This window comes from Myotis daubentonii, chromosome 4 (assembly GCF_963259705.1).
Source record: "Myotis daubentonii chromosome 4, mMyoDau2.1, whole genome shotgun sequence".
In the NCBI taxonomy this organism is placed as follows: Eukaryota; Metazoa; Chordata; class Mammalia; order Chiroptera; family Vespertilionidae; genus Myotis; species Myotis daubentonii.
Window position 1 is genome coordinate 13321094 of NC_081843.1, and position 12644 is coordinate 13333737.

Consider the following 12644-nt stretch of genomic DNA (forward strand, 5'->3'; position numbering starts at 1 on the left):
GCCAAGGCGGCCAGTGGGGGGTCTGGCTGCTGGGGGAGCCCAGGCTCTGGGAGGTGGACCAGGTGGATGGGCAGCTATGGCTGCAGCTGGAAGAGGGCGACCTGGCGGCTCTCTTGGCTGGGGTGGAGGGGAGTCTGCTGCCCGGGGCTGGAGGCCACAGCCCGGAGGGCCGCCCCCAGAGGGTGCAGACCGCCCCTCTCCCTCCTTCAGTCACAGTCAGAGTGTCATGGAGGCTTTAATGACTTGGACGTGGCCACATGCAAACAGGAGGTGCTGTGTTTCCATGGTCACCGCTGCTCCCTCTGACCCCGGGGCGCGCCGAACCCCCATTTTCCAATGTGATCAGCTCCTGGGAGCAAATGAAGTGCAGCCTCATTTCCACCAGATCCTCAATCTCCCATCCTGAGCTTTCCCCAAGCAGGGCAGACCTGCAGGGGCCCGGGACCAGCCAGTCCCCCTCTTCCTCGCCCCTCCCTCAGGCTCCCCCAGCTCAGGGTCCTGGTTGGTTGGAGGCAGCAGAGAGGAGGGTGGAGAGGGGACCCCCCTCCCCCCAGGCTGCTGTCCTGGCGCTGGCGCCCCTGCTGGAGATGCACCGCGGTGCACCGCCCCTCAGGCCCAAAGAGCCCCTCCTTTCTCCCCGGGGGTGGGCGGGGCTTCCAGCGGACAGAGGAGCTTCAGTGTCAAATCCAGGGAGTGAGAAGGGGCTGTGGAGCCCCTCCTGCCCCAGGCAGTGACCTGCACTTCCTGCTGGAGTTGGATTTGGGGGGCATGGCTGGTGCCCGGCTGGGGTGGGTCCCGCACGTACAGGTTGGGGCCAGGACCCAGGAGGGCCTGTGGAGCCCGAGGCGGCCTGTGCTGTGGGTGAGGGGGCGCCATACCCTGCAGCGACAGGCTGGTCCCCAGTCTGATTCTACAATGGGGTGGCGGCCTTCCAGACCTTTCAGTGCCAGGACCCCTGCTCCCGAGGCCAGGGTGGAAAGCCCTCCTCTCTCACTGTGTCCCGGTCCTTAGGGGAGGCCTGGACTCCGAGTTAGGGAGAGTGGAAGCTGCAGGGCAGGCGGATCAGGAGCTGAGTCCCCCATGTTCCCGGGACTGAAGTCTGGGTTCCTGGCAGCCAGGAGCTCTCCAGGAAAGCCTTTTCCTGGGAAAATGAGGCCGGAGAGTCAGCTGGAAGGCACCACCGGGCAGATGGCCCCCCTTGGGGATCTGCTCCACCCAGGGAGGGAGGAGGGGATGACACAGCACAGCCTGGCCCTGTGCCCTCGCCCTCGGGTTCCAGGCGCACGTTCTGCCTAAGTGACTGCCTGTCCCCGGGGCCCTGCGGGTGGGCAGGTGCCAGGTGGTCCACACACATCCAGGTCCCCTGTGCTCCCCAGCAGGGTGTGGGTTGCCTGCCTTGCCATTGGGCTCAGGGGGACTGTGAATCTTTGCAGGGCTTTCCTCCCTGGGTGAGGGTGTAGTCAGACCTTTAGTGTTTCCAGGAGTAAGACTGAGGGTCTGAGTCACTCAGAGGCCAGCGCTCCCAAGGGAGGGAGAAGGACCTAGAACTTCGTGTTGGAGGGAAGGCTGGAGTGGGACACGCCTGGGCCCGGGGCTGTGCCTGCAGGCATGGACAGGGGGTGGCCCTGCAGGGCTCTCTCGGGATGCTCAGGGCCACTGCACCTGCCTGCCCCTTCAGGCGCCCCCTCCCCCCCCCCCCCCCGCATTTGCCTGGAATCAAAGCCTGAGCACCTCCCATCCTGTGCTCAGTAGGAATCAAGGTGGGCAGACCCAGATGCTGGAGATGGACAGGAGGGCATGTTGCCTCTAGTCTCTGAAATCTTTTCTTACTGAGCCCTGGAACTGCAGAGGTCGGTGACACTGAAGCAGCAGGGCTGTGTCCCCCAATAGAGACCACTGCAGGCCAGGTCAGTGCCCATGGGGACGCTAAGGAGGGCCCACACTCATTGGCTTCTTCTTGTCTGAGGTGAGAGAGACACCTTCAAGGCTTGGAATGGAGACTCCATGCAGGGCCATGCCCTTCCAGGTGGACACCACACCTCAGTCACTGTGTGGTGTCCTTGGGTCGCATTGAAAGCCCAGGACTGGGGTGTGAGCTTAAAACAACACACATGCATCCTCTTACCGGCTAGAGGCAGAAGCCCGCAATCAAGTTGTTCTGGGGCCACAGCTCCTCCCAGGCTCCAGCTCCTGCAGCAACTGGTGGTGCTGGGACCCTTGGTTGGGGAGGAACCCCGAGGACCTCCACCCCGTCCTCCCCCGCCCTCTGTGCTCTCCGCATCCTCACCTCTTCCTACAAGGAACCGTCATTGGATTTAGGGCCTCCCCCCTCCACTCTGACCCCATCTGAACTGGTTGCATCTGCACTTATTTCTAAAGCAGGTCAGGTTCTGAGGGGCCCCACTGGTCCACACTGACTCCCTCACTGGTGAGACTACAGGCCACCAGGCTGTGTGCTCCTGAGAGGGGAGCGTGCCCCTGAGGAGGCAGGGCCTGGCCACAGGAAATCTTTAGGAGCCCCACGGCCCTGCACCCAGGGGTCCCCATCAAAACAACAGGCCAGTGAGGGCCTCTGCCCCTCTCAGGGAAGCAGCGTGCTCCCCACCTCACAGTGCCCTCCAGCCCGAGATGCCGGCCACACAACAGGCTGCCGGCTCTGAGTGGTCCCAGCGCTGGACAGGGCTCTGCTGCAGGTCCAGCTGCACTGCCTCACAGGTCCTAGCAGACACGATGGTGTTAAAAGTATTGGTGATGGGCAAGCCCCGCGGGGGGCAGGACAACGCAGGCCATGCAGCCTGCACTGAGGAACATTCCTGAGATGTGAGTGACAGCTGGTGTCTGGGCTCATTGAGATCCTTGTGTCTGGAGTCCAGGGAGCAAGATTTGCCACCATCTTGGTGGGACAATGACACTGAGCACCAGGCAGAGACAGGGCTGCTGTGTCACAATGGGGGGCAGGGGAGGTGAGGGCCCTTGCGTGTCCCTTGCCACCCCCTCGTCAATGTGATGGCAGGTGGACACGTGCAGCCACCCGGCCTGAAAAGTCCATGTGACCAGAGCTCAGCCCCTCAGGGGTGGGGGGTCTGGGCCGTGATACCAGGTAAGTTCCAGAGTCACGGTTAGTACCAAAGGGTGGGACCCAGGTGGACAGTGGAGGGGCCCTGTCGGCCTCAGTTGTACCCTGAGCCTCTGCTTCCCAGTTTCCTGGGCAGGGACTCCTCGGTGGTCCTGCGGTGCCTCCTCAGCACACGAGGCAGAAGGCGGTGGACGCTGCCGGACACAGAGGCGGGCCAGGTCCCCCTTCAGGGCAGGACTTGATGACAGCGTCTGGGAGGCCTGGCAGGTCCCTCTTGGCTGGCACAGGGAGAGGCAGGGCTGGCCCTGTGTCCCAGTGGGGGCCGTGGCCTGGGTCTCCCTGTGGGCTGGTCAAGGTGTCATCAGCCTGCATTGTGCTCCAGCCTCGCCCTCTGCCCATCTCTGCTCCGTCCACCTGCCTCCCAGGTGCCTCTCCCTGACTTGTACCCTCAAGAAAGCCGTTCTCAGTGCAGCTTCTGAGGAGCACCCTGCAGGGGGCAGTGTGCAGGGCCTCAGCTGGTGACAGTGATGGTGGCCACAGGCCATGTGCCAGGCAGATGGAATGCTGTAGTCAGATGGTGGCGAGCTCCACGCTGCCTCACAGGGTTCAGCGGATTCAGGGGCTGCCCTGTGGCTCCAGGGGCCCAGCAGCAGCTCTGGGGCTCTGGCTAACTGGGCCTGTCTGCCTGAGCCCAGCGCTCTGGGACTTCTTCTAGCAAAACTGCACCCTCTTGGCAGCTCTCCTTGCTCAGGCCGCCAGCCTGGCTGTGCTTTGTGCCTGAGATCCGTGCAGCCAGGGATGGCTGCTGTTCAGTGGCAGGTCCGGAGGAGGCAGCGCCAGGGCCCAGCAGCAGCTCCTCACTGCCTGCTGACTGACCCTCGACCTGTGGCGGGCCTGAGAGAGGAGCAGCTCTATGCCCATGGCCCAGCCAGGGGGCCCCTACCTGCCCTTCCTGTGCCAGGGGGTGAAGGGGTGCAGAGAGGGTCCCAAGGAGGGTCCCTCCAGGTGAGGATGCCGCTGCTCAGACCCCGGCTTCTCCATCCCCACACGGGGACCCCGGCCCCTGGTGGTCTCACCCAGGCCCCTGCCATCCCCGCAGATGCCATGGCTGCTGTTCCTGAGCCTCCCAGGCCTGGGGGCTCTGTGCCCTCGTTCCCAGGTGAGTCCTGACTCCCTGTCGCCATCTTCTGCTCAGGCTGCCCAGGCCCCTCAGCGTCAATCAGGCTGGGCCTCCTTGGTGGGTCCTGGCAGAGACTGAGTGCGAGGGGCCCTGCTGGGTCTCTGATGGCGTCCCCTGTGTTCCCAGGTCCCCGCTCAGGGAGGCAGCAGGGTGGCCCCGTGGGGGCGCACAATGCCCCCACTGGGAGATGGCCTTGGCAGGTCAGCGTCCGAAGGTACAATAAGGAGCTGGAGCTGTGGCAGCACCTCTGTGGGGGCTCCCTCATCCACCACCAGTGGGTGCTGACCGCAGCCCCCTGCACCCAGCGGTGAGCCACACAGCCCGAGGCCCCCTGGCAGGGGTGGGGGTGGGAAACTCACAGAGGGCTGATGGGAGGGGGGCTGTGGGCAGGGCCCGGGGCCTCAGGGAAAGACACAGTTAGTGCAGCCCCAGCCCTGCTGCTGTGCCCAGACTGGCCCTGCCCCGGGGGCTCCTCTGAGAGGCTCCTGGTCCCTCTCCCCAGGGAGGACTGGGAGGCCTATGGCCTCAGGGTTCAAGTTGGGCGGCTGAGACTCTATGACCATGACACACTGACAAATGTGACCAAGATCGTCCGCCACCCCAAGTTCAACCAGAGCCTGTCTGCCGAGGGGGGCGCGGACGTGGCCCTGCTGAAACTGGAGGCCCCTGTGACGCTCTCTGAGCGCATCGGCCTGGTCCCCCTCCCTCCTGCCTCGCTGAGGGTCCCTGAGAGGATGCTGTGCTGGGTGACCGGCTGGGGTCACAGCAGCCTCGGAGGTAAGGCTCAGGGAGCCCTGCTGGGCGTGTGGACACAGGGCAGCCCGCTGGGCGTGTGGACACAGGGCAGCCCCCTGGGCGTGTGGACACAGGGCAGCCCCCTGGGCGTGTGGACACAGGGCAGCCCCCTGGGCGTGTGGACACAGGGCAGCCTGCTGGGCGTGTGGACACAGGGCAGACCGCTGGGCGTGTGGACACAGGGCACCCCGCTGGGCGTGTGGACACAGGGCAGCCCGTTGGGCGTGTGGACACAGGGCAGCCCGCTGGGCGTGTGGACACAGGGCAGCCCGCTGGGTGTGTGGCTGTGGCTTTGCTGACAACACTTTATTCTCTGCAATTTGGGGGAATCCTCCACCTTTTTCTTGTGGCAAAATGTGCATAACATTATACATGACATTGGTCAGTGCGCGGTTCAGTGCGTTCAGCACATTCACCGTGTGGTGCAGCCTCAGCCCCACCATCTCCAGAACTTCTCATCCTCACACACGAAGCCTGGTCTCCATGACACGGTCACTCCCCTCCCCAGGCTCTGCCAACCACGGAGCTGCTTTCCTCTTCTATGCATTTACCTGATCTGGACGTTTCATGTAAATGTGAGTCATGCAACGTGTGGCTTCCGCGTGTTTGCCGTCTTTCACGTAGCATGACGCTGTCAGGCACAGCTGTGCTGTAACCTGTGTCAGAACTGCATTGCTTTTTGTGGCCGAGGAACCTCCCACTGGGTGGGGGGAGCATTTTGTCGTCCTTCATGAACGATAGATCCTCTCCACCTTTTGGCTGTTGTGAGTCACGCTGCTGTGACCTGTGTGTTCAGGCCCCGCCAGGGAACCTGTTCTCAGGTCGTTAAAACATTTTCGATGACAGTTTCTATCCAATATTATTTTGAATTAGTTTGAGGCATACAGCATGGTGGTTAGACAATCATATACTTTACTAAGTGTCATTCCCCCCCAATATTTCCATACCCCCCGGGCACCATCCACAGCTATGACAACATTATTGAGTATGTTCCCTAATCTGTACTTCACATTCCCTGTGACTGTTTTGTAGCTACCAATTTGTTTCTTTTAATCCTTCCTTTTCCCCCTCGGACAACCACCAGTCTGTTCCCTGATCTATGAGTCTGTTTCTCTTTTGTTTGTTTGTTTTATTCTTTATTTTCCACATATGGGTGAAATCATATGGTATTTGTCTTTCTGTGACTGGCTTATTTCACTTAGCATAATGGTAAGGTTTCTTTTTTATGGCTGAGTAATATTTCATTGTACATACAGGATGGGGCAAAAGTAAGTTTATAGTTGTTCATACGGAAAATAATACAATAATTAGTAAATAATAATACAAGAAGAAACTCTGTATTTCGCCTACTCATGACCGTAAGCCTACTTTTGCTCCATCTTCTTTGTACCACCATGTTTTTATCACTTGTCTATTGATGGGCACTCGGGCTGCTTCCACATCTTGGCTATTGTGCATACGCTGCAATGAACATCGGGGTGCATACGTTCTTCCCAATTATGTTTTGGGTTTCTTCAGATGTACATGCAGAAGTGGAATGGTGGGGTCATAAGGCAGTTCCATTTTTAGTTTTTTGAGGAACCTCCACACTGTCTCCCACAGGGCTGCACCAGTCTGCATTGCCACCAGCAGCGCGTGAGGGCTCCCCCTCCTCCACACCTTCACCAAAACTTGTTGCTTGTTGATGTAGTGATGACAGCCATTCTGACAGGTGGGAGGTGATATCTCATTGTGGTTTTTGTTTGCATTTCTTTAATGATGAGTGACATTGGGCATCTTTTCATGTCTGTTGGCTTTCTGTATGTCCTTCTTTTGCTATTTATATCTTATTTTCTACAATTTAATTTATTGTGATGACTTTGGTTAACAAGATTATAGAGGTTTTCAGTGTGCAGTTCTATGGTACATCTTCTGTATCTTGCATTGTGTGCCCATCATCCAAGGTCACATCTTCTGTCACCTGTATTGACCCCTTTACCCTTTCCTCCCACCCTACCCCCTGTCCTCTGGTAACCACCATACTGTTATCTGTATCTATGAGTTTTGGTTTGTTTCTTTTTCTTGTTTGTTCATTTGCTGCTTTCAGTTTTATATTCCATATGTGAGTGAAATCATATGGTTTTTACCTTTTTCTGTCTGACTTATTTAATTTGCATGATATTCTCAAGATCCATCCATGTTGTCCTAAATGGCTGTATGTCATGTTTTCTGATGGCTGAGGAGTATTCCATTGTAAACATGTATCACACCTTTATCCAATCATCTAGCAAAGAACACTTCCGCTGTTTCCATCTTGGCCACTGCAAACAATGCTGCAGTGAACGTAGTGGTATATACATATATATTTAAATATATTTTTATTGATTTCAGAGAGGAAGGGAGAGGGATAAAGACAAAGAAATATGAATGATGACAGAGAATCATTGATAGGCTGCCTCTTGCATGCCCCCTACTGGGGATCAAGTCTACAACTCAGGCATGTGCCCTTGACTGGAATTGAACTTGGAACCCTTCATTCCCCAGGCTGACACTCTAGCCCAGCTGTGGGCAAACTTTTTTTTTTTTAAATATATTTTATTGATTTTTTACAGAGAGGAAGAGAGAGAGAGATAGAGAGTTAGAAACATCGATGAGCGAGAAACATCGATCAGCTGCCTCCTGCACATCTCCTACTGGGGATGTGCCCGCAACCAAGGTACATGCCCTTGACCAGAATCAAACCTGGGACCTTTCAGTCCCCAGGCCGACACTCTATCCACTGAGCCAAACCGGTTTTGGCTGTGGGCAAACTTTTTGACTCGAGGGCCACAATGGGTTCTTAAACTAGACCGGAGGGCCGGAACAAAAACATGGATGGAGTGTTTGTGTGAACTAATATAAATTCAAAGTAAACATCATTACATAAAAGGGTACGGGCTTTTGTTTTTTTTAGTTCTATTCATTTCATAAGGGCCAGATCCGGCCCGCGGGCCGTAGTTTGCCCATGGCTGCTCTAGCCGCTGAGCCAGACCAGCTAGGACAAAAGAGAGCCTTGCTGGGTAAAGTAGTCTTGGTTGTAGAGTCTTGCTCTTTATCACTTTAAATATCTTGTGTCAATCTCTTCTGCCTGAAATGTTCCTGTTGAGAAATTGGTCTTATCGGACCTCATTTGTCAGAAACTGTCTTTCTCTTACTGATTTTAAGATTCTGACTTGGTCTTTAGCCTCTGCCATTTTAATTATTATGTGTCTTGGTGTGGGCTCTTTGGGTTCATCTTGTTTGGGACTCTCTGTTCTTCCTGGGCTTGTATGTTTTTTTCTTCACCAGGTTGGGGAAGTTTTCAATCATTATTTCTTCAAATAGGTTCTCAACCCCTTGCTCTCTCTCTCCTTCTGGTACCCCTATGGTGCAAACGTTATGCTTTCTGTTGTTCCAGAGCAGCGGTTGCCAAGCTTTTGGACCTCACAGACCACCAGTGGCCCGTGGACCACCAGTTGGTGACCGCTGTCCCAGAGGTCCCTTAAACTATCCTAATTTAAAAATCTTTTTTTCTTTTCGCTACTCTGATTAGGTAATTTATGCTACCTTGTCATTTAAACTGCTGACTTGATTTTGTGCTTTATCTAACCTGCTATTGATTCCTTCGAGTGTAGTCATTTCAGATCTCATATTTTTCATTTCTGACTGTTTTCTCTTATGGTTTCTAGTCCTTTCTTTATGCTTACTGTCTCTTAATTGCAGTCCTCACTGAGCTCATCCACTCTTCCCCTTTGTTCCTTGAGCATCCTTAGGACCATTTTTTTGAACTCTGTGTCTGGTACATTGCTTGTTTCCACTGCATTTAGTTCTTTTTCTGAGGGTTTCTCCTATTGTTTCATTTGGGGCATGCTGCTTTGTCTCCCCATTGGGGCCGCCTCTCTGTATTTGTTTCTCTGTGTTGGGTACATCGGCTATGTCCCCCAGTCTGGGTAGGGTGGATTTTGGAGTACATGTCCTGTGGAGCTCAGTGGAGCAGTCTCCCTGACTCCCTAAGCTGGGTGCCCCAGGAATGTCCCTGGTGTGGGTTCGGGGAACTCTGCTGTTGTAGTTGAGTCCTGATTGTTGTTGGCCTGTGGTAGGTAGGGTTGGTCCTCAAGCTGACTGACTGAGCACTGACCCCGATCACACTGTATGAGCTGCTGTGAGTAGGCTGACCCCATGAAGCAGAATTTGCCCCAGCAGGGTCTGGTGCCTGCGGAGATCTGCCTTTGAGTGTGCCGCTTGTGGAGCTAATTGGTTGTACTCAGCTGTGGGCTTGTTCTGGGGCCTCCAGGGAGGCACTGTGGTGCAGGTCAAGGTCAGACACTGCCTGTGACCAATCCTGGGCTGCCTGTTAGATGCTACAACGTGATCCACCTTTGGTGGCTCCCTCTGCTAGGCCTGGGTGCACACGGGAGGGGCCAAGCTGCATACTGAGGTGATTCCCAGCAATACCAAACCTGAATCAGGACACAAAAGGCCCAAAGCACCCCAAAATCTGCCTCAGCCTGCCAGTGGCCATTAGGCTCAGCCAGTGATAGAGCCTCCAGCTAAGCTAGGTGCCCAGAAATGTCCCTTGTGTGGTGAGGTGAGCCCTGCTGTGGTAGTTGAGTTGCATGAGGTAGATTCTCAATGAGTCATTGGGTTGTGGCGAGTGGTGTTCATCAGGTTGATACAGATTCAAACTCAGTGCCAGTGCTGGGTCTGACACCACTCAATAAAAGTCTCAGGGCACACCAAGGCCAGCCACCACCACCACCACCCACCACCCACCTGAGGTCTTCAAATCTTTGCAGTGGGGTCGGGTTTCTGGGAGTCGTCAGGGTGAGGCCAGTAGAGTTCATCAGGATCACACAGATTAGGATTTGGCAGTGAGGAGGGAGGGCTGTGCACAGTGGAGCTAGTCCGGTGCCCGGAGAAACGGCCCTCGCCTCAGGGACACACAACTCAGTCTTTCCCTGTGTGTCTCCAACAGCCCTGGTGTCTGCTCAGACCTCCTCCAGAGCTTCTGAGAAAGTCTGTATGGGCCCAGGCTGGATGCAGCTGGCAGACTCCCCTGCAGGGCATGAGCTTGGTCGAGCGAGCCATCTGGCAGCCTGGAGTGGGGGGGGAGGTACGTTCATACCCCCAGGCTGATCCCCTATGGAGGGGATGTTCAACTCAGGAAAGATGGCATCCGTGGGCATGTGGGAGAGGGACTCAGCCCTGGACAATGGAGGCTGCCCCTCCAGCCCTCTCCCCAAAGTCATACAACCAATCTCTCTCTGTGTGACTCCCATCCACTCTGGGCCATGTCGCTCCTCTGGAGCCCAGTCAGGTTGAGTCCCTGCCAGTGAGATGTTTGTGCACTGGCCCTTAAAAAGGGCGTCCGGGTGCCTGGCAGTCCCCTGTCTCACTCTGGCAAGTGCAGTCCCCACGGATGGTCACAGCCAGATGTTGTGTAGCTGCTCTTCCAGGCACTGGTGTTCCAGGCTGGAGCTCAGGATGGGGTGGAGACCCCTCCCTTCTCAGAGGGGACCTTTGCAGCTGAGGTGTCCCTCCTAACGCTCAATGCAGCCCTTTCTGTGTCTCCACCCTCCCTGCCCGTCTCCATGTGGCTTCTTCCATATGTCCTTAATGAGGAGACCTCTTTTCAGCCAGTCTTCAGTTGGTTATTCAGGTTGAGTGTCTATAATTTTGTTGTGATTCCGATTTGGTCCTGGGAGGATGTGAGTGTCACTCCTACCTACTCTGACACCATCTTGGATCCCTGTTTTCAGTGCTTTGGGGTACAGACTAGGCGTGGAAGTTCTGGGCGATGTGCTACTTCTACATTTGGTTACTAGAGGGGGGATTTCCTGTTGAGCCTAAATGTGTGCAGAGCTGGGGTTCCATGATCAGATTCATGGACACTGAGGACACAGGTGTTTGCTCTGCCAGGCGACAGGCCCTCCCGTGGCTCTGCCTGGGTCCTGCCCTCGCACCGTGGGGGTGGGTGGACCTTGATTGTCCTCCTGAGGATTAGCCAGTCTGGGAGCGAGCGGCAGGTCCCTAAATCAGAATGAAAACCCAGCCCATCAGCGCAGAAGTGTTTCCTTCCTGCTGTGATGCATTTCTCTGGGATGAGCCCTGATCCCTTCCTTTTCAAGGAGAACAATCCTGGGATAACACTCTCAGGCCTGTGGAGCCCAGACTGTGGGTGATGAAGTGCTGCGTCCTAGAACTGAATGGGTTTAGTGGATGCTGGGAGCTCAGTCCCAGGCCAGGTGTAGCTGTTCTAGACCCAAGAGTCAGGGCCCAGAAGGACTGGAAACAGTACCTTGTTGTTGGGAAGGAGCAGAAGCCTGGACCAGCCCTGGTTCTCAACCTCCCCTCCCCACAGCTCCACTGCCCCGGCCCTACCAGCTGCAGGAGGTGATGGTTCCCATTGTGGGGAACAGGGTCTGTAACCAGCGCTACCAGAGCTCTTTCACCAACACTGGCCAGATCATCAAGGATGACATGCTCTGCGCTGGGAGTGAGGGCCAGGACTCCTGCCAGGTGAGCCCCCCCTGCCCCGTCCTCTGTTCTCCGTCCCCTCCTGACCCAGGGAATCGGGACTCAGAAGCTCCATGCCGTGGCCCGTGTGGAGATGATCACTGAGTCCTGCCTCTCCCCACAGGGTGACTCCGGGGGCCCCCGGTGTGCAGCTGGGAAGGCACCTGGGTCCAGGTAGCGATCGTGAGCTGGGGATACAGCTGTGGTCATCGCGACTTCCCTGGGGTGTATGCCCGGGTGATGAGCTTCATTTCTTGGATCCGGAAGTATGTCCCTCCGCCCCCTGGATCCTAGATGAGGCCAGGCAGGGTTCCCATGATGGGGAGTTCCTCAACCTTCCTTGTGGATACCCCTGTTCTTTCCTAATTCCAGCCTCATCCTCCCACCTCCTCACCCTCCACAGTGTCAAGAGCCTCCTTCCCTCGGGGTCCCCTCCTGTCCTGACTTTAGGGTGGTAGACACAGGAGATGCTCCGCAGGGTGGTGCTCTCACAGTAGGGGGGCCAGGACAAGGGGCCTGGGCCCATGGCCTCCTGCTCACCCCCTGATTCCTATTAAACTTGGAAAAGCCACTCCAAGCCGTGGCTGAGATGGTGGCATGGACTCATCATGGCGGTGACTGAGGGCGCAGTGGGAGTCTCCTGAGAGTCCCCGGGTCCCAGGTCTCCGTGTTCGGGTGTGAGGAGGTTTCCAGGGCCCAGTTCCCTGTGATGGCATTTCTGGGAGCTCATGTGGGTTATGCTTGTCCCAGTGTCCCTCCCTCCACCCCTCCACTTCCTCTTCCTGTCTTCCTCCCAGACCTCCTTCCCGTGCTTCGTATTTTCTTTTCTGCTCTTCTATGTTCGTCTCTCTCTCTTGTTTCATATTTGTTTCTTCTTAGTTCTCTTCACTCTTCCCCTCCCTCCCTCCCTTAATTATCCTTGATCACATGTGCCCAGCATGGACAAGGTCTCAGGGGGAAGGAGTCACTGAGTGGGTTCCTGGGCCCCTGGAACCCACAGGGAGGTGAGGACAGACATAACCACAGCACTGCAGTGAGTGTGGGACACGGTGTGGAGGTGAGTGCTGAACCCAGAGCTGG

General features: G+C 56.3%; 1 pseudogene; it reads left to right on the top strand.

Annotated features, from left to right (window-relative positions):
* The first annotated feature begins 4087 nt into the window (after positions 1 to 4087).
* Positions 4088 to 11858, top strand: LOC132232565 (mastin-like; annotated as a pseudogene).
* The last annotated feature ends 786 nt before the right edge of the window (positions 11859 to 12644 follow it).